The sequence below is a fragment of the Gymnoscopelus braueri genome (assembly GCF_963280865.1).
Source record: "Gymnoscopelus braueri genome assembly, chromosome: 21".
In the NCBI taxonomy this organism is placed as follows: Eukaryota; Metazoa; Chordata; class Actinopteri; order Myctophiformes; family Myctophidae; genus Gymnoscopelus; species Gymnoscopelus braueri.
In genome coordinates, this window is record NC_137623.1 from 22,287,554 (window position 1) to 22,300,053 (window position 12,500).

At 41.4% G+C, this 12,500-nt stretch overlaps 1 protein-coding gene across 11 annotated transcripts in view; it reads left to right on the top strand.

Moving 5' to 3' along the window:
* Positions 1-12,500, top strand: part of kiaa1217 (KIAA1217 ortholog) — a 165,732-nt gene that overhangs the window by 109,069 nt on the left and 44,163 nt on the right. The gene's annotated exons all lie outside the window — the stretch shown is intronic.

Below are 12,500 nucleotides of genomic sequence, written 5' to 3' on the forward strand. Positions count from 1 at the left end.
AGGGATTAGAGGGAGGAATGCACCGCACTGACTGGAGAGGAGGGGGGGGGGAGAGAGAGAGAGGGGGGATAGAGGGTAGTCAAGAATGGATGAATGGGAATGGATGACATGGGGCATTTTTAGTATAAGGTCATTAACCCTTTCGATCCGGGAACGCGTCTGTGTCATTTTAGCTATAACCGTTATTTAATGCTTTGGCTATTCAAAAATAGCAGATCTACAAGCCGTGCTATGAGCTTGTAGATCTGCTATTTTTGAAAATAATGTACTCAAATCTTTGCTTCTGGGGGTCCCTGGAACAAAATATTTTCAGATGGGGGGGCCAAAAACATATAACTTTGGGGTCCTTGACATGAAAAAGTTTGAGAATTTGTAGATGGTTCCCGGTTTGAATGGGTTAAGGCTGGGGAGAGAGTATAGGCAATGGCATGCTGGCTGGCTGTCCACAACAGACCACTACACTGACTGGTTTACTGAGATGGACAGAGCTCTGTGCAGTCAGTAATACAATGGAGTTGAATTTAAAGCCTAAACAGGTGTTTTTTTTTTTTTACATTACAGAACTCTGGCTGGAGTTTTCACACAAAAACAAACACGGTGTGTTACGTTATACTTATTTTAGCTGACACGCTTATCCCAGATTCAGTCTTTAGTACCTCAACACAGTAGCACTCCTGTTCTGGGCATGTCATGATAGGCGAACTGTAAGGGAGAACTAACTGTAAATTCAGTTAGGTGTTGGCAGTAGCCGTCCAGTCGTCCGGTCAGGGACATGTCAATCGGTAGAGTAAAAATGTATCTGGGCATCTTTTAGTGACAGAACACTTCAAGAGCGATAGTAACTGCTTCGAGCTTTACTCTGAATACTGGTTTAGATATCCGACTTAAAGGAGTAGTTCACCCAAATGTTTTTTTCATTTTCTATCAATTACACGCCCCATGAAGCCTTGAATTCATGAGAGATTTCTTTGTTCCTAAACCAATAATTTGATGACCAGCGGAGTCTCCGGTAGGAGACTTGCGGAGTCTCCATTGAGTCTCCTACCGGAGACTCTGCCGGTCATCAAATGATTGGCTTAGGAATGCATCAAGAACCAAAACATATCCATGAATTCAAGGCTTCATGGGGTGTGTAATTGATAGGAAATAAGTCATTTTTTGGTTGAACTACTCCTTCAAACAGTGTTAATTTTGACAGCAAATTTTGATTTAGTCTTAGTCTTTTGAATAACACAACATTTAGTTTTAGTCCTATTTTAGTCTTCTGAAAATTGTTTAGTCTTAGTCTTTTGAATAACACAGCATTTAGTTTTAGTCCTATTTTAGTCTTCTGAAAATTGTTTAGTCTTAGTCTAGTCTAGTCGACTAAATATCAAAAACCTTAGTCTTTTAGTCTTTTAGTCTTAGTCGACAAAATTAACACTGCCTTCAAAGTAGTTGACCTATTTCAATCTTATTCAACGCTGATGCAACTGTTCTGCCCGGCCTAATGATGACTCCTTTTATACGCTTCCGACGCGGCCCTCAGGCCTTAACCGCATCTCAGTCAGCACGCCATTGACTAGTAGCGATGATGTCATTCGTATACTCCTTCTAGGGAAATTCCCATATGAGGAGATTCTCTACAACACGGACATTCTGCGAAAATCGCCGATCTACTCGTGTCGGCTACTTTCGTGAATAGATTTGATGTGTAGTGGGGGAAAAAAGGATGGGACCAAGTATAGACCTTTGGGGGACCCCTGTCAACGATGTGTATGGTTTATGTGGTTAAACAGGACACATGGTGATTGATGTTTTGCTGTCTCTGTTTTGCAGGTATTGATTGATTACATCAGTCTCTTTATTAGCCATTAAGGCCACCTATAGCAGCCTCCCCCCAGGGTGCTGTAGAAAATAACATGTAAGAAAATGTGTTTATTCTTAAGTCTTTCACCCGTATCGGCCTTCATTTCACACGCTGACTTTTCCCTGACTCCGTAGTTTAGCATCACAAAAGTGTGTGTGAGGTGAGACGTACACAATACAGTAAGGGGTTAACAGCCAGCGGACCAAACCTCTTCTGTTTGAGTCTTTGCCACAGAGATCAGGCCAGGTAATTACGTTTAGCTCTGTTTCCTCTCCTCCGGGGACCCTGGCCAAAATTAGCATCTTAAGTGGAAAGTCGTGCCGGTACTGCCAGTGTCTGTGTGCTCCCAAACCCACACGAGCTTCCACCTCTACGCCGAGGTCTGCATTCTTTCAGGTCCGAAACACAAGCAAAGGCTGAATGCGGAGAACTCGTTTCTCTGGTTACCTGTGTGTGTGTGTGTGTGTGTGTGTGTGTGTGTGTGTGTGTGTGTGTGTGTGTGTGTGTGTGTGTGTGTGTGTGTGTGTGTGTGTGTGTTCGCTCTGCTTGTGCACACGAGGGCTCATGCGTGAATGAATGCATGTTATTGTGATCTGTACTCTGAAAAGTGCTCATTGTTGCGGATGCACATTTAAACACATGTAATGTTCCATCAAAGGAATGCTTCACCCACTAAATGAATTTTATTACTGTATGAACTCACCTCGTGATGGTGTGAATACAAGGATCATTTTCATTTGTATCACCTTCTTTTACGGTGAATGGAGAAAATAGGGGTCTGACTGTCTGTTTGTCAAAACAGCAAAACTTTATCAAAAATCTCATCTGTTTACGCTGACAGTGTCCTTTATCCAGTCGTACTGCTTAGTGCTTCCAAAACATCGTTTTTAAGCTGACAAATATTTGATATCACTTCAGGTTTAAATTTTCTCATGCACAGGTGAGGAACTCGTGGTGCTCACAACAGGAGCTCAGTTCACATGCACACACGCGCCCAGGCGTTTGCGTTGTGAGACAGTTTAGCCCGGAAGTCATTTAAACAATAATGTTTCTGCGAAATAGCTATGTTTTGGAAATGCTGAGGACACTGGATACAAAACACTTGGGATTGCACTGCTGGGAGCGTTGTTTTGGAGTTTATAAACAGAGTCAAGTTTAGCTGTTTTTGAAAACAGACCTCTATTGTTTTCCAATTCTCTTCTTTTTTTCACTACTATTTTCTCTTCATTTTTGTGTTCTTCTCCACTCCTTGTGTGTGAGTAAATGATAGAAAAAAAGTCATTTTGGGGTTGAGGTATTCCTTTAAGGCTTATCACAGCTTTCAAAAGCTCCAGTAGGTGAAGTTAAAATAACTAACAATTATGGGCCTATTATATCTCTAGGCCTTTTATAAGTACAAAGCTCACCAGTTACTTGCCCGAACATTGAGACTTCATAGCATGAATCTTTTCCAGACAGCTAAAACTACCATATGCGAGAGGCGTTAAAAAGGTAGCCTAACGTTGGCGATTATGTGGAAAATAAGAGGTCAGTAAATCAGTATGCTGTACGTAAAGGCTTGAACATTAGGCCCCAGCGTTAGCAGTGGTGTACCGGACTCCCTGCAGACTCCACGGGGACAGATGAGAGGGTAATGGCGCGAACTAGAACACTTTATTCAAGCACCACTGTTATGTCGATGCCATGTTTCCCAGTCTGGCGCTGCAGGCCTCCGATGCGAGAAGCTTTTACTGTTAGATATTGTAATTTGCTTTAATCACCACGTCTTGGCTCCACGCGTCTGCCTGTCTGTCAAGTCTAAGAGCTAAGAGCTAAGATTGTAGATGCAGATTATAGTCTCTTGTGACTGTCTGTCAACTCACACAAGGTGCTGGTGAGCCGTCACTCTGCAGGCGCCTCTGTTGAGTTCACGTTGGAGAACATGTGTCAAAAAGAAGCCTTCAGAGACTGAAAAAGGTTTAATAAAAAGGGTTACCGGTACTTCATCAGTGACCATTTTTTTTTGTTTTTTTATTGTTCACTGATGAGCCTTTTTATTAAAGCTTTTTTACTTTCCGAAGAGTGCATGGTGGTTTTGACTTTATGCTTTCCCCTTTTTGGATCAAAGAGCACCTTCCAACTTGTTTATCTTCACTAGCCTTTTGAACACCGCAGCCCACCTCCTTTTTCTGATTTCTGGTAATAAAAAAGAAAAGTGTTTTGTTTTTAACCCCTTGAACCCCTGCATCCCTCTTGTGGGGTGTAATCTCCAAAGAGATTGGAAGGGGGGGAAAAAAAGATCTGAGTATCAACCGATCTACCAAGTATTAGTTTACTGAGTATGGAATCTGAGCACTAAACTGCAGTTAAACATCCCTTTACATTAAGAGGGGCATGTCGGCACGGAGAGGTATGTAAACAAAGACACATGTGTGCACACTCAGAGAGACATACTGTACAGTACAAGTGTATGCACAGACCTGTCTTTTCGGTCTGATGACGGCACGCAATATGTCAGACTAACGTCGCATAAATGTCATTAGAATGTGTTGGTTCTTGTTGTAGGTCAAATTTTCCGGAACATTGGCCGTTGTCTTTTTTGATTGATTGTTCTTCTCTCTCTCTCACACACTGTCTCGACTCTGATTCTTCTTACACACATAGACAAGCACCCACTGCAGACCTTTTCTCTGCATGGTTGATTGTATGCATGTATAGATTTATCAAACCATTGTACTGTAAATGCACATTCCATTTAATTAAAGCTGCAGCAAGTAATGCTTTAAAAAAGGTATTCAGAAAATCATGAGGAATCAAAGAAGCCAACATTAACCATACTTGTGGGTGACAAGCCTGCAGTTATAGCCTGAGCTACCTAGATTGAATAATATATTGCAGACCCAGATTACCCAGATTTAAATAATATTTGCAAATCCTTCTTGGTGCTTTTACACTCACGAAAACGGTTCGGCCCACATCTGACAACATAAATGCCATAGACTATGCCACTTTTCACAGGTAAACCGCCACCATCATCCTAGCACATCTTGCATCCAACATTCTTAGACGTTTCCCAGAGTCCTTTTCAGACATACTCCTTCCTAAATGACTATTTCATTACCTTTTCTACAACTCGTCTCATTTCTCCGCGCGTGCTTGCGTCGGTGTGTCTGGGCCGCCCAATCCATCACGCCTGTCAGGGAGTAAATGTGGTGTGTACTGTAGCCTATATACTGTGGCACTCGCTCGCTCCGCTGCTGAAAAAGCAGAATCTGCTCCGAGTTGCACTACGGTCAGCGTTTGGACTGAGGCAAAAGTTTGTACCGACGGCGTGGAATGTAGGTGTGTGAGCGCGGCCTGCTGCCGTGGTGCTGGTTTTTACACTGCTAATCAGTGGTGGACCTGTGGTTTTCACATCTGGAGACCGAAAGCAGCAAAGTGGTTAGCATGGGTGCAGGAAGTGGGTTTTCTGGTGAAAGAAGAGCCCAGCGGTATTTCACATAGTGCCTTTTAGAGGAGCGAAAGTACTGCGTGTGTGCAATGTGAGAGACACACAGAGAGACACACTCAATTGTTTAACCTTTGTGGACGTCCTGTTAGAGACACGACAAGAGAGAGTGCAACAGACATATCGCTTTGGCCGATATATCTGCTATTATTTGACTTTTTGGACAACATCGATATCGGCAATTATGCATTCAAGGTTTTTCCTGACTAAAATAGCAGATCTACAAAAGTTGTGAGATGGTAGATTTGCCTTTTTAATAGGGCTTAAGTGGTTAAATAAAATAAAGTTTGTTTCATATTTACTTGTTTGCTTGTTCATTGGGTAATTCAAGTTAAATGTTCTTTTCATCTATTGAAGTTTAATATACAGTACATACCGTGATTAACATTTTTGTGTTTATTTTTATTTATTTTAAGATATGCACTTTTCTCTATAAAATATCAGTCCAAACTTGACAGTAGTCTGTGGTCTAGTGCTCCAAAAATCGGGATCGGATCAGACCCAAACATCTGGCACCAGTCGATCACTAGTCCAAAGCGTAATTACCCTTCTCCACAGGGAGACCTTTTTCGATTTCCTCCACATATTATCTGCGCTTACGTCTCATTGCTTCGGCTTGGTGTTATTTTTGCTCTGATGCATGTTTTTTTCAGTTCATCTTCTGCCTCAATACCTAGTTCATGTAGTTTTCCTTCTGGGGTGGGTGGGTGATTGGGTAGGGGGGTTGTTGCAGCAAATCATAACGCCCTATCATATCACACCCTGCTATGAGTGATGCTATTGACCATTGGTTCTCAACGTGGGGTCCGAGGACCCCCAGGGGTCCTTGGGGGGGTACCAGGGGCGTTCCCAGCTAAATTAGTTAATTTTGCATTCGATTCAGTTTAACCACTTTAGCCCGATATACATTGGCTATTTGAAAATAGCCGATCGTGAGCTTGTAGATCTGCTATTTTCCCAAAAAATCTTGCAAAATGTTTAACATTTGGAATATTTTTGAAACATTTTAACACAAATCTTGTATGGGGGGATTCCCCCCTGGCACAACATATTTTCAGAAGGGGGTCCGCGGCCAAATACATATAAATTTGGGGGTCCTCCTTGACATGAAAAAGTTTGAGAACCACTGCTATGGACAACAATAACAGCTCGAGCCAGCTTGTACAACGATGAACAAGAACAATGTGATTGTTGGCCGTCACATTATAAATTCAAGACGCTGAGAGACAGTAGCAAGTGAGGAGGATGGGGGGGCGGGGTGTTTGTTACCCACCATAATTGGATGTGCCGCTCATGAATGATTCAAAGACCAGATCGAGTTTACTGACACACGTCTGGTTTCAGTTGACTCGTCAACTCGACGTGACCCACCCACCCCATGCAAAAAAGGGTGACTGACTACTGCCTATTCATATACTACTGGGTTCATTTGGTTTCATTTTACGCTCTCAAGAGTTAAAGATCTACCTAATAAGGGTCCATTTGGTTACTTACCAACTCTCCATCATTTAGCTGGGGACCACCCGGAACCCCCTCAAGGACCACTGGTGGTCCCCGGACCATTGGTTGAGAACCACTGATCTATGACGTCCCTCGTAGGCCTGTCACAATTATCACATAATCGCCTAATCAATATTTATGCAATTATTGTGCATAGATCGTAATTATTGCTTCCATGTTGAAACATTTTCGTACTGTACAACTTCAAAACATTTTCAAAAAGCAGCGGAAATAGCAGATTCTCAAGCTCACAATGACGTGTTGATTGGCCATTGACTCCATACTGTATGTGCATTTGACGGGGGCCGCAACGTCCACTGACCCACCCACCCACCCATTAGGCAATTTTAATTTAGGACTTTGAAAGTGTAAGATTATTAAATCTGTTTGTATGTCATTTATTTATATGTTTAAGTTATTAAGTCATATCTTCCCTCTGTAATGTGGTTAACAATCCGGGAACGCATCTACAAATGTCTTCTAAATCCTAACAGTTTTCTGAAAACCGTATGTTGCTCTAATATCAGTGGTTCTCAAACTTTTTCATGTCAAGGACCCCCAAAATGATATGTATTTGGTCACGGACCCCCATCTCAAAATATTTAGTTCCAGGGCAGGGACCCCCAGAAGCAAAGATTTGAGTTACAAATATTCACTTAAAAATATATATATATTCAAAGATTTGCACATATTTTCATGATTTTTCAAAATATTGCAGATCTACAAGCTCATAGTGTGGCACTCTGTGCCGTGCTATGAGCTTGTAGATCTGCTATTTTTGAATAGCCAAAGTATAAAATAAGGGTTATAATAGCCAAAATCTAAAATGACACAGATGCGTTCCTGGCTTGAATGAGTTAAAAAGGCAAACAGAAATGCAATTTGTATTCATTATGTTCCAACGTTTCAGTGCCAAAAAAACACGATTAAATCGTCAATCGCAATCATTTGTATGACAATTAGTCGTCAAGTAGAATTTTCACGATGGTGACAGCCCCCTAATCTCTCCACGCTGTCAGCCCACGGCACCTCTGATGGAATTTCGGAGCCGGTGGCCCGAGTGGCGAGTCAGCAGCTTTGGGGCTGCTGTGTCAGGTTGCTCTGAAGGTTATGTGTATCAAACCCCCCCTCCCCCGCGCCATGACTCAGCAAATATCACTTACATGGCAAAAGGATGAGAACGCTGATTATCAGAAGGATGGTTTGATAGAAAACGGGGCATATTGGATAACAGCAGGCACCAAGGGCAGTGAATGTGATGAAACACGCAGCGTAATTAAAGAGCGGAGGGTGCCAGTACATCAGTACATTGATTAATGGAACAGAAAAGGCTCGTGAGACGTCCTTCATTGTAGTCTTCTTATACATGGGATTACAGACAATTAAATGCCATCAGACGTCAATGTATCTTGTAGTCGCTCTTGACATTTAAGCACATCTTTGTGGCTTCTTCTCTGTTCTTATCAAATAGTTTCAGACCTCCTTAGAGGGACACTTCACCCAAAAAAAACTTTGTTTCAATGGATTAGTCACCCCATGGAGACTTGAATTCATCGATATTTTTTTAGTTTTTTGTCTCATTCCTAAGACAATAATTTGGTGACCGGCAGCGGTTCCGGTAGGAGACACAACGAGTCTCCGTTGTGTCTCCAACCGGAACCGCTGCCTACCAGTCCGCTGGTCATCAAATGGCTAAAGGAGGGAGGTTGAATTGCTCTGGTCAGGTCTAGAGATCACACTGATTTAGCAAGCACAGATCTATGACATATTACACAGATTAAAGTTCTGAGTTTTTGTTTCAAAATGCATAATTACATTGTTGATGAAGATGTTAATTATCTGATGTAAATAATTAGTTTGACTTAACTACAGATTTCTCTACATTAATTTATCAGCCTCCCTGTTCTCCAAAATATCGGAATTGGTATCGGCCTTGAAAGGTCCTGTGGGCGGTGGGGGTGTTGGAAAAAATCGATTCGAATACGAATCGCGATTCTACTGTTGAACGACTCAGAATCGATTCTCTTTTTCTTTTTTTTTCGATTTTCAAAAAAAGTAAGAAAAAAAACTTCTTTTTTTTTTTTTTTTTTTGGATGATCTTGGATTTACCTTTGTGTGTTTACATTATTATCAGTTGATAAAACCTTTACAATTATAAAAGCTACATAAATGTACTCTGTTCTCATGCCAGCAGATTGGAGTAGATCCTGAAATCCTATGTTTTGAATCAAGAATCGTTTTGAATCGAGAATCGATTTTGAATCGAGAATCGATTTTGAATCGAGAATCGTTTGTTTTGAAAAAATCGATACAAATCGGAATAGTGACCCCAAGAATCGGAATCGAATCGAATCGTGAGATAGCAAACGATTCACAGCCCTAGGCGGCAATGGCTCAGGAGGTAGAGCAGCCGCTTGGGGGTCGGAAGGTTCCCATTTCGCTCCCCGGCTCCCCCTGTGTTTGTGTGGAAGTGTCCTTGAGCAAGACACTGAACCCCAAAACTGCACATGATGAGCAGCTACGCTTGGTGCCTTGAATGGCAGCCGGTGTGTGAAAGTGTGTGTGAATGTAATGCACATTGTAAAGTGTGTGTGTGAATGGGTGAATGTAATGCACATTGTAAAGTGTGTGTGTGAATGGGTGAATGTTATCCACATTGTGAGGCGCCCGCCTTGGATAAAGGCGATACATAAATGCACCATTTTACCATTCGCCTCGATCAACCGCTTTGGTTTCCATGGTTTCCTCTCTTGTGTTTGATCACTATGTCTTTCTCCATCTCTCTCCCTATCTCTCTTCTTTACTGACATTTCTTTGGTGCTGTGTTGCTGCTGTTGTTTCTCTTCATCTCTTGTGTAACCCTTCTGTTTTTCCTCTTCTTTTCCTCCATCAGAGTTTACAGGGCATGCTCTCGTCCCTCCACTCTGAGCTTGACTTTCAGAGGTACTTGGTGAAACTCCAGTTGCACCACAGAGTTAGTCGGCCTCTATTACCTTCCTCCGCATCACGACTTGTGTCTCGGTGTGTTGTGTGTGTGGTTTCAGCCTGCATCCCCAATAATAACCTCAAATGTGTGTGTTAACCCTTTAAGATCAGGGAAAGCATCCTGTGTCATTTTAAGATTTCTTTGGCTATTCAAAAATAGCTCATAGCCGCGCTACGAGCTTGTAGATCTGCTATTTTTTGAAAAATCGCGAAAATGTGTGCAAATCTTTGAATATATATATTTTTTAAAGCGAACATTTGTAACTCAAATCTTTGCTTCTTGGGGGGCCAAATACATATACTTTTGGGTGGTCCTTGACATGAAAAAAGTTTGAGAACCACTGATTATAGCAACACATACGTTTTTTCCCCATAAAACTGTTAGGATTTAGAAGACATTTGTAGAATCCTACGATAATTTTTTTTAAAAAAAATAGCCAAATAAGTCTAAAAATGACACAGATGAAATGCGTTCCTGGTCTTAACAGGTTAATGCCCAATGTCAAATTCCCGCTATCTCAGAACCTGCTGTGGGAGTGTCCGTTAAGGTACGCTTTGCTGCCAACTTCCAAGTTAAACCTAGCTTAGGGCCCGAACGCTCCCACAACTGTCAACCAGACTCTCTACACAAAATACCTACCTCTTTATTTTGTGTGGTCCATATGTGTGTATATACATGCATTTGTGCATTCCGTTGTGTGTGTGTGTGTGGTGTGTCCAGAATAACCCAGCGGACTTGGCCTCGAGTCCAAAGCTCCATTAACTCCATGGCACTAGCCAGTTTGCTAGGCCAAAAGGGTTTCATTTCATAAAGAGCTCTGTGTCTGCTGACCACACAGTTTCAGTCACAGTCAGTTTCCGCCCCGACTCTTTCCCTGTGACGCAGATCACCTTACATTGCCACACAATAGACCGATGGGCTGTGTGTGTAGTCTGGCCACAGTACCCCTTTGGCTTGACTTAAGTTGACTTAAGCCCGTCACTGGTAGACATTTAAGTGCAGATTGGTTCCAAAGTTATCAAACTGTACTATGAATATATATATTTTTATTTTGTATTAACTTAAAATAATATCTTGATCCTTAATCACTCATTAACCCATTAAGACCTGGAACTGTGTCATCTTTAGATTTGAGCTAAAAAGCATTATTTTACACTTTGGGCTATTAAAAAATAGCAGATATACAAGCTCATAGCGCGGCACAGAGTGCCGCGCTACGAGCTTGTAGATCTACTATTTTTGAAAAATCGTGAAAATGTGTGCAAATCTTTGAATACATATTTTTTTAAAGCGAATTTTTTTTACTCAAATCTTTGCTTCTGGGGGTATCTGGAACAAAACATTTTGATGGGGGTCTGCGGCCAAATACATATAATTTTGGGGGTCCTTGACATGAAAAAGATTGAGCACCACTGATATAGAAACATACGTTTTTCAGAAAACTGTTGAGATTTAGGAGACATGTAGAATTGGCTTCAGGTCTCAATGGGTTAATAGTCATTTCTCACTCTAATTTGGACAATTTGATGCCGGCTACACCAAAGGACCTTTCATGTGATTTTGCTGTTGCAGAAAATGCCCAATGTCGCAATAAAATCCTTAAAGTTTTGCGCACTCTTAAGTCTTAAATCAATCTTTTTCTCATCTTGATGATCAGATAAACTAAAACATGTTCAATATTGTCAGAACAGAAGTCTTCAGTCTTGTGCATGTTCATAGTTTGATTGATTGAATACTTTATTAACAGTTTGCAAAGACAAGCACAGGGAAGTACAGTTCAATACAAGGTCTGTCAGAGGATTTTAAGCCCAAGAATGCACTATGGCTTGTTTCCATTGGGGTCCTTTGTACTCTCTCTCCAGCACCAAACAGAACGCAGCAAACCAGATAGATAAATAACAAAGGGAGAAGAGAGATGGCAAGGCGTGTATTAGACTTGGTGAGCGTTTACTAGTCTTCTACATCTGTACATACATGCCTGTATACAGTAGGATGCAATGTGGCCAGCAACTTGGATTAGCAGCAACTGGTAGCTTAGCATTGTGCCACAATACTGTAGTTTATCAAAACTGTGACACTTTTGACCCTACTGTAGATGTGAGAGGGTGTCAGACTACATTTTTTTAAGTTTTAACCCATTAAAACCGGGAAGCATCTGTGTCATTTTAGATTTTAGCTATATATACGTTTTTCAGAAAACTGTTAGGATTTAGAAGGGATTTGTAGAATTGGCCTCATGTCTTATAGGGTTAAAAGTATTTTAAAAAGTATTCTAGTGTATACTGTAGGCATATTTTCAGTTTGATCTCTTGCTTTAGTACTTTAACGAGTTGGCTATCGAGTTTTGACTGATTTGACATTTCTTCTGTTCCTATCATTATTGAATGAGGCCCCTGGGTTTATCAGTGTGCATATCACATTTAAAAGTTAAATCAGAGATCTTCTTTTGCTTTTCTAACTTTCAACACAGCGGTGTGCCGTGCGTGTTTGAACCAAGTGACGGTAGAAGATGTGTGAGCATGTTTTTGTAATAGCATACGGTATTGATATTGCTTTGCACATTTGCATGCCTGGAGTGTCTTGGCATATCTGGGTGCCGTGTGCTGAAAAATGAGCATCAAAAGTATGTGTGTGTTTCAGAACGCTCTTCCTTGGCCTTCACAGGGAGTCAGATACCA